The sequence below is a fragment of the Saimiri boliviensis genome, chromosome 4 (assembly GCF_048565385.1).
Source record: "Saimiri boliviensis isolate mSaiBol1 chromosome 4, mSaiBol1.pri, whole genome shotgun sequence".
Lineage (NCBI taxonomy): Eukaryota > Metazoa > Chordata > Mammalia > Primates > Cebidae > Saimiri > Saimiri boliviensis.
Window position 1 is genome coordinate 30,474,312 of NC_133452.1, and position 9,767 is coordinate 30,484,078.

Consider the following 9,767-nt stretch of genomic DNA (forward strand, 5'->3'; position numbering starts at 1 on the left):
AGAGAGTCCTTGTATGATAGTTTTCTCAGACTCTGGTTATGGTAGCAGTGTGCTTATGTGAGCAAGTTCACCATCTCCCATGATGTTGGAATGGCAGAGGTCACTTGAGGCTTTCTCATTCCCCCATGGTTTGAACTTTTAAAATTCATTTTTTTACTCCAGTATTTTATTTACTCAGTTGAATAGTTCAGGCTTCAGGCCGGTAGAGGAGGTATCTCTGGGTAGAAACTGGTTATGGCAAAAGCAAGTAGGTAAATGCAATACCCAGTGGTGGGTAGAGGTTTCAGCTTTGGCAGAGGTGGCTGGGGTAGCTCTCAGTGAAATGCACTGAGGTTTTATCAGGGGGAAGAGCAGGAGCCACCTCAGCTCGACTGCATGGCCAGCAGGAAAGCCACTCACCTTCCAATCACACTCCTGATCCAGTGTTTCAAACATTCAAATCAGGCAGACACCCCTTTTCCTCTGCAGGAATGTTGATGTTCCAAGTAGAGAGAGGTTGTAACTCTACCTTTCATGCAAGCCTGAACCTCGAGGATACTCTTCCTGTAGTGATGCAGCCACCCTGAAGTTTTCTAGAAAGGCTGTCTATAGGTGCACCCATGCTAAGCTCTCATGGGAGAAGACCCAGATATGTCTGCAGTGATGGACTGGGAGAAAAGAAGTCCCCTTCTCCAAGACCTTTCACAAGTGCCAGGGCTGCCTGACTACTGGGGGAAAGCTGTAGACTTCCGCCTTGAGCCCAGCACTGCCCCTGTGCCTTTCCGAAAGAAACTTCTTGCCAACGGAGAATTCTGGGACTCAAGGCCTGCTGTCTGAATTATTTTGTCCCACAGGGTATTTCCTTGTTGTGATGCACTCCCTTTTCCCCCAGAGGTAGTAGAGGTACCTGAGAGTCAGACTACTGTGAATGCTGTTGCTCCTCTGGGTCTAACCACCCAATGGGGCTGCCACACTCTAGGCTGGTGTGGGGGCATGTCTGCAAGGGATCCTTAATGTAATCTGTCCTCAAGTCTTCCAGCAGCGGGTACCAGGACCAGTTCTGAGGGGGATGGGCAGGGGAGTGACATAGATTGTGAGATTCCTTGGTTACAAATAGGCTTAGTGTGTTGACTTTTTCTCAAATGCTAAGTAGTAGTAATAATAATGAATTGGTCATGTGGAAAAACTCAGAACCTCCTGGTTAGCTAGGGTGCTGCAGGTGATGGTGATAGCTGAGGTCACACACACATTTTCTCCTTCCTGGGCTCTGTATTATTCTACCTAAGAATGCTGTAATGGACTGTATCAGTTGGCCTCCAACCAGGAGGTGGTGCTTGCAAAAGAGTGTCAGCGTGGTAGTAGTGGGTGGGATTTGTACTTGCCTTATGTCACTCAGGAGAGGTATTCTAGAATCTCAGGCAATAGATGGGTCCATAGAGCTCCCAAAAGTTTGTATCCCTTGTGTTAAGCTGCCAGGGTGGGTGGTGGAGCAAAGCCAGGTGGGGGCTGCGTCAGGCAGGTCCATGCTCTGGCTCTCCACATGCAGGGCAAGTAACCCCAGTAGTGGCTGGGGGCCAGTTCTCTGGCTGCTCAGGTAATGTTCCAGGAAGAAGTGCAGCTGCCTGTGTTGCACAGAAGAGTTTGACAGCAAGTGGGGAATAGCAGGCAACAGTAAGCTGATCTACCTCCCACACACTTAGAAAGGCAGGTCTCAGGCCAGGTACAGTGGCTCACACCTGTAATCCCAATACTTTGGGAGGCTGAGGTGGGCAAACCACTTGAGGTCATTAGTTCGAGACCAGCCTGGCCAACACGGTGAAACCCCCATCTCTACTAAAAATACAAAAATTAGCTGGGCGTGGTGGCACATGCCTGTAGTCCCAGGTGAAGCAGGAGAATTGCTTGAACTCAGGAGGCAGAGGTTGCAGTGAGCCAAGATTACTCCACTGCAGTCCAGTCTGGAAGACAGGGACTCCATCTCAAATTAAAAAAAAGGAAAGAAAAGAAAGTCTGATCTCTCATACCTGCAGTATTACACTAGTAGCAGCTAGCTAAATTCCAGGCAAATTGCACTTAAAACTCAAAACTGCCCGAGGCCATAAACCTTCCCTGTGGAGACAGCAACAGCGGCTTTCAGGCCATGCTCCTCCCAGTCCCAGCTCCTGTACTTGTGGCTGTAGCATACTTCCCACGTGCCCCCAGTTCTGGCTGAGGGAATCTGTCCCCACTTGAAATTATATCATGAATTTCAGCTGGGAGCTTCTCTCAACCTGCAACCACCACCTGAGTTAGTTGGCAGACTTTGGGGAGGTCCCTTGTGAGGTAGGACCAAAAATGACTTCCCTTAGTCTGTGCTGAAGACTGGGAATGCACACAAGGCTCTTCCCACTGCTGGTCCTACTTTTATATTCCCCATCACTCCCTAAATCAATTCCAGCACTCAGTAGGGTTATGGCTTTCCCCCACAGCCTGGATTAACTGGTTCCCCAGTGGGAGTGTATAACCTGGAGGCAGTTTATTCCCCTCTCAGAATCTGCAGACTTAGTTTTCCATCTGACTCATGGTGTAGGCTGCAACCCACCAATTCTTTCAGAGGGTCTGCGGTTTCTTTCAGTTTTTCTGTTTAGTTCCTGTGTTGCTTCTTGGAGAAAAGTTCACAGTGTGAAACATTACATGCTACTGTATCTTTCCAATGGGGAAGAGCATGCTAACAATGTCTCCAATCTACCATCCAAGAAGAGACCCACAGTCTTTTTAGGAATATAAAACTATCCAGCACCAAACAAGGAAGAAATCAAAAATGTCCAGCATTCAATCAAGGATTACTATACATTAGGATCTCAAATCTAGTAAAACACAACTTAAAGAAAGAAAAGATTACCAGTCATGCAGGAAGCAAAACACCACTCTTAATGAAGAGAAAAGTCAGTCAATTGGAAACAACCTAGATATTACAATTACCAGACAAGGACATTAAAACACTTATTGTAACTGTGTTTCATATGATCAAAATTTAAGTGAAGATATAGAAGATATAGAAGAGACCTAAATCAAACTCTAGTGATGAAAACTTCAGAAATGAGATGAAAAATTCATTGGATAAAATTAGGAGTAAATTAAATGTTTCACAACAATGTGATTATACTTAACTCTGCTGAACTGTACACTTAAAATTGATAAAATGGCAAATTTTATGTAGTGTCTTTTACCACAATAATTTTTTTTTTTTGAGATAAGATCTCACTCTGTCACCTAGGCTGGAGTACAGTGGCACAACCACAGCTCACTGCAATCTCCACCTCCCAAACTCAAACAATCAGCCCACCTCAACCTCCCATGCAGCTGGTACCACAGACACATACCACTATGCCAAGCTAATTTAAAAAAAATTGTAGGCTGGGCATGGTGGCTCACACCTGTAATCCCAACACTTTGGGAAGCCAATGTGGGTGAATCACCTGAGGTCAGGATTTTGAGACCAGCCTGGCCAACCCCGTCTCTACTAAAAACAAAAATTAGCCAGGCATGGTGGCATGCACCTGTAATTCCAGCTACTTGGGAGGCCAAGTCAGGATAATTGCTTGAACCTGGGAGGTGGAGGTTGCAGCGAGCCAAGTTTGTGCCACTATATTCCAGCCTGGGTGACAGAGCAAGACTCTGTCTCCACAAAACTAACTAACTAACTAACTAAATAAATGTTCTCTCTATGTATATATCTATATCTACCTGTCTATCTTTATATATTTCTTAATCAGTCTAGCTAAAGATTGACCAATTTTACTGATCTTCTCAAAAAGATAATCTTGCTAACCTTAATAAAAGAAAGTTGTAGTGACTGTTACCATCAGACATGATAGATTTCACAGCAAAGAATATTATATGGAATTTTTCAAGTTTATTTCATAACAATAAAATGGTTAATTCATAAGGTGGTCATAAGCAAATCTAAATATATGCCTAACAGTAAAATACATTAAGCAAAAACTGACAGAAATACAAGAGAGGCAGACAAATTACGGTTGGAGATTTAAATATTCCTCTCTTAGTGGAAATGATCTACAAACTAATGGAAAACTGATTTTCAACATAGATGAAAAGGAGAAAGGATAATCTTTTAACAAATTATGCTGAAATAATTGGATATCCATATGCAAAATATGAACTTTTGCATATGTCTCACCGTATACAAAAATTGACTCAGGCTGGGCACAGTGGCTCATGCCTGTAATCCCAGCACTTTGGGAGGCCAAGGCAGGTGGATCACCTGAGGTCAGGAGTTCGACACCAGCCTGGCAAGGTGGTGAAACCCCTTCTCTACTAAAAATGCAAAAATTAGTCAGGCGTGGTGGCTGCCTGTAATCCCAGCTACTTGGGAGGCTGAGGTAGGAGAACTGCTTGAACCCAGGAGATGAAGGTTGCAGTGAGCCAAGATTGTGCCACTGCACTCCAACCTGGGTGAAAGAGTGAGACTCTGTCTCAAAAAAAAAAAAATTAAATGCAAATGGATAAGACCTAAATATAAATGTTACAATTATGTAGCTTGTACAAGAAAATATAGAGAAAAATCTTCATGAATTTAGGCAGAGAGTTCTTTGGTATAACCCCAAAATTATAAAGCATTAAATAGATATTCAAGACATTCTGCTCTTTGAAAGACACTGTTAAGAGAATGAAAAGAGAAGCCACAGACTGGAAGAAACTAACTGTAAATCACATTTCTGATAAAGGACTTGCGCTTAGCTTATACAAAGTACTCCCCTAACAACCCAGTTTAAAAGTGGACATAAGACTCAATCGAACAAACATGTCATCAAAGAAGATATATAGATGACAAATGAGCTCCAAAGGCTGTTCAATATCATTAGTCATTAGAGAAATGCAAATTAAACCACAATGTAATACCACACACATGTTAAGGTAACTAAACTTAACAGATAGGCCATGCAAGTGTTGACAAGAATGTGGAGGAATTAGAGCTCTTTTTTTTTTTTTTTTTTTTTTTGAGATCGAGTTTCGCTCTTGTTACCCAGGCTGGAGTGCAATGGCGTGATCTCGGCTCACCGCAACCTCCACCTCCTGGGTTCAGGCAATTCTCCTGCCTCAGCCTCCTGAGTAGCTCGGATTACAGGCATGTGCCACCATGCCCAGCTACTTTTTTGTATTTTTAGTAGAGACAGGGTTTCACCATGTGGACCAGGATGGTCTCGATCTCTTGACCTCGTGATCCACCCACCTCGGCCTCCCAAAGTGCTGGGATTACAGGCTTGAACCACCGCGCCTGGTGGAATTAGAGCTCTTATACACTCTCAAACACTGCTGATGAAAATATAAAATGGTATAACCACTTTGAAAAACAGCTTGACAATTTATTTTCTTCTTCTTCTTTTCTTTTAAAACAAATTAAACAGTAAAACAAAACTTGACAAGCTGGTTCCCTGTCCACCCCGGCCTCCCTCCCATGCCCACAATCCTTGGCACTGCCTTCTTTCCTTCACCCCACTCACACAGAAACAGGGTATCCAACTGAGAAAGAAAATCTGTTCTGAGTACATGGAAACACGAGGAAGGGAGGAGGTGAATTGTGTCCACATGCAGGATTAAACTGAGTGACTCTGCGTTTTCTGCATTCTGGGTGGTTGCCCTTCATTATCCAAATTGAAGAAAGAAACTCCTTGGACCAGATGCTTCAAAGCTGAAGCCCCCAGGACTGCAGAAGAATACCTTGAAGATACTGTTTGCATCAAAATCACCCAATTTCATGTCCTCCTTATCCAGGTCGTATCCACTGTGATAATGAGTCATTTTCTTGGGGTCAAAGAGGATGGTAAAGACCTTGTCGCTTCCTTGATCTTCTCCTCCTTCTGAACCCCAGCACCGGCCCCACCGTGCCGATGTGGTTGGTGCATCAAGGCCTGTTTTCAATATGCTTTCTTGATCTTGTCCTCGGAGGCATTCTTGTCCACTCCGAGAACCCTGCAGTAATTTTCCCTCTTACTCTTCCTCAGTTCAACCTGTGCATTTTTAAGCAGCTGTTTGCATTCTTTTGCTTTTCCCATCTGACATACATTTCCATAGCCTCGCACTGTTTCTTCATACTGTTCTGTGTCCATGGAACACTGAGCTCTTCTCAGGTAGACTTTTTTTTTTTTTTTTTTTTTTTTGAGACAGAGTTTCGAGATCAAGAGATCAAGACCATCGTGGCCAACATGGTGAAACTCCATCTCTACTAAAAGTACAAAAATTAGCTGGGCATAGTGGTGCGTGCCTGTAGTCCTAGATACTCAGGAGGCTGAGGCAGGAGAATCACTTGAACCTACGAGGCAGAGGTTGCAGTGAGGTGAGCCGAGGTCACACCACTGCACTCCAGCCTGGTGGCACAGCGAGACTCCATCTCAAAAAAAAAAAAAAAAAAAAAATCCATTCAACCATTGAGAGACCTTTGAGTTGCTTTCATTTCTTGATTATTGGGAATAGTACTGCTATGAACATGGATGTGTGAAAATATCTTTTTGAAATCCTGCTTTCAATACTTTGGGATATATATACAGAATTAGAATTGTTAGACTGTATGGTAATTCTATTTAAAAAATTGTTCTTGTTACCCAGGCTGGAGTGCAATGGCGCGATCTCGGCTCACTGCAACCTCTGCCTCCTGGGCTCAGGCAATTCTCCTGCCTCAGCCTCCTGAGTAGCTGGGATTACAGGCACGCGCCACCACGCCCAGCTAGTTTTTTGTATTTTTAGTAGAGAAGGGGTTTCACCATGTTGACCAGGATGGTCTCGATCTCTCGACCTCATGATCCTGATCCACCCGCCTCGGCCTCCCAAAGTGCTGGGATTACAGGCTTGAGCCACCGCGCCCGGCCTTCAGGTAGACTTTTAAATAAGTGTCGTGAGCTTCACTGCATTTCTGCAGCCATCTACTACATCATCTAGTTTACTAAGCTTGGAATTAACCGTACCCCGGTTACAGTAGAGTTTGGCAATTGTTTTTATGTTGTCAGGGGTCTATCCTGGGGTTTCTGTGTACAGTTCATCAGCTAGTTTGTAATTTCTTTCCCAAAATGCTTTATTCCAGTCTTCTTTCTCTGTGTTAAGTGGTCTGGCATTTCTGCAAGCAAGGCAAGCCTTCTTACGGTCAGCAGTCATTCTGAGAGCCTGAATACAAAACTGAACTGCCTGTTCAATACAGTCTTCATAAGGAAGGCAAAGACCACGTGGCGTTTACATACCGAGCATCCACACTGGTAGAATCCATTCATAAAGTGTCACTGACCACAGCCTGTGCTTCTGGGTAATGACCCAGCATTGCTAACCATTCTGCTTTGAGGATATTGAAATGATAGCAGACAGGGGCAAATTCTAGGGCACAGTCCGTGCAGGAAACACCCTTCTGAAAAGCTCACTTCTCAAAACCCGTTTCTGTGATTTTCTGCTATTCCAGGACTGCATTAGCATTTGAGAACTCCTGCTGTGAATGAGCATTGTTGTGATAGGGTTTTAAGGCTCTCTGACAACTACAATGGGGTGCCATGGCATTCCCTGGAGAGAGGTGGCCCCTGTCCTCTCGTAGATGTCCCCAGAAGAAACAATCATCCAATTTCACCGACAGCTGTGCATCTCCAAGCTCTTCCCAGAACCTTCCAAGCATCATCAGTGTGGCTGCTCTCTTACTATACTAGCTAGCGTTTTAGGACACATATCTGTGTCTTTTGTGTAATAGTTATAAGCTTCGTTGTAATCTTTCTTGGCATAGCGTGCATTTCCTTGTTGCTTCAAAGACTCTGCTTCAGCATTTTAAATTACAAACTGGCAAAGATGCCCTCCTTTTGTTAAGGCGATCCTGCCTTCTTGTTCTTCTCCGTCACTGCCCTGGCAAGCCCTCTTCACTTCCTCTTCATGGAGCAGCTCTGGCTTGGTTGCCACCATTACCACATTGCACTCTAGGGTGACTGACAGTTTCTTAAAAGGCTAATTATATCCCTGCCATATGATGCAGCAATTCCACTCCTAGGTATTTACTCAAAGGAAAACAAGCATATATCTGTACACACAAACTTATAGACGAATATTTATAGCAGCTTTCTTTATAACAGCAGAAGCATGGGGAAAAAAAGCTTCAATGTTTATGTTCAGGTGAGTGGATAAACAATTTTTGGTATGCCCATATAACAGAATACAAATCAATGCGGAAAATGAACTATTGACTCTCATACCACATGGAAGAATCTCAATTATGCTGAGTGAAAAAATATGTATTTTTTTTTCTCAAAATGCATACTATGGTCCATGTATATAAAATTCTAGAACACCAACTAATGTACAGTGTTAGAGAACAGATCCGTGACTGCCTGGGGACTCAGAGGTATGGGGAGCAGGGAGATGGAGGTATTACCAAGAGGCAGGAGGAAACTTATGATGTGTATTTTCATTATTGCAATTTTTATGTTGGGTGCATTGAAATGTCAAAGATTTTCAAGGCTTATATTTTAATTATGTGCATTTTACTGTATATCAATTTTATTGTATGTTAATTTACTGTATGTCAGTTTAACCTCAATAAAGCTGTTAATAAACATTTTGTCAAGCTGATGTTCCCCAGTAAATGAAATTTACTTTACGTCACCAACCAAAAACCTTAGAAGGTTTGTTTTTCCTCTGTTCTGTGTTTACAGTTCAGAGTTAATATGAGAGACACAATCTCCAAAAATTCCATCTGCTGAGGTGCACAAATTATCAAGTCTCTTGTCAAGAGTGGCCAACATGTTAGGGACTCAAGACACAAGAGGCGGAACCAACACATGCAACGGACCATGATCGTTTCTCCAGGGGTAGTCTCAGTTCAAGTGTGCGCTTCTGCCAGTCCAGACACCTGCTTCTTTGTTATCACCCAAATGCTTGCACACATCTCACAAACTGGCACTATTTCACCAATGATGATTTGGAATTATAGTGGCCACTTTAGGAGAATTCTGTATATTTCCACAATTGCCCATCTTACAGTGTCCTTAGAGCAAATGAAGTAGTTCTTCATTCGGACAGTAAGGTCCTAACGTTGAATGTACTGTCTTTATTAAGATAAAGAAGCTTCTAAACAAAATTCTAATTCTATAATAGCTTTGATTACAAGGAAAGCACCCAAAATCCATAGCTTATTACAGTCTCTCCTTTGATCCTGTAGCAAAGACCTATCTTGCCTCAAGGCTACAGCAGCCACTGCCAAATTCACGGCCGCTTCTGCTGTCACAATTCCAGGGGCTTCCTGGGAGCTACACAATTTTGGCACTTAACTGAAAATGCATATTTCCAGAAAGCTGGTTTACCCCTGTAGGATCGTCTTACCTCTTTGCAAATTACTAGCCATTATCGTAACACTTTATACCTTTCTGCTTTCATTCTCAGAAAAAGAAGAAATGCATATAAGTTGGGGTTGCCTAATTCATGACACCTCCCTAAAGTTAGATGCCACTTGGGCGAATTGAAATTTGGGGGAAGAAGCCTAAATTGAATGATTTTGCTCTGAAATAATGTCTTAAAAATCCTAATTTGACTAGGTTTATCCTGAATTAGAAGAATTAAATTTGTTTTTACTAGGTAGAAATTTAGCATTTACGACAGAGATTAAATCTGATTACAGAAAAATTTTTAAAATCTCTATTTCATGCATAATTAAGTCATGGATTGATCCACTTACATCCACTAAAAAAGCATCCACGCTATTAAGAGGAGGATCCAGCCTCCTGGTCTATCTCATTTGGGTAATGATGGAATGAATCATGTAAGCTCCT

At 42.8% G+C, this 9,767-nt stretch overlaps 1 pseudogene; it reads right to left on the reverse strand.

The window, feature by feature from the left end:
- Nucleotides 1–5,625: 5,625 nt before the first annotated feature.
- LOC101049366 (dnaJ homolog subfamily C member 7-like) lies at nt 5,626–7,932 on the reverse strand (annotated as a pseudogene).
- Nucleotides 7,933–9,767: the final 1,835 nt, after the last annotated feature.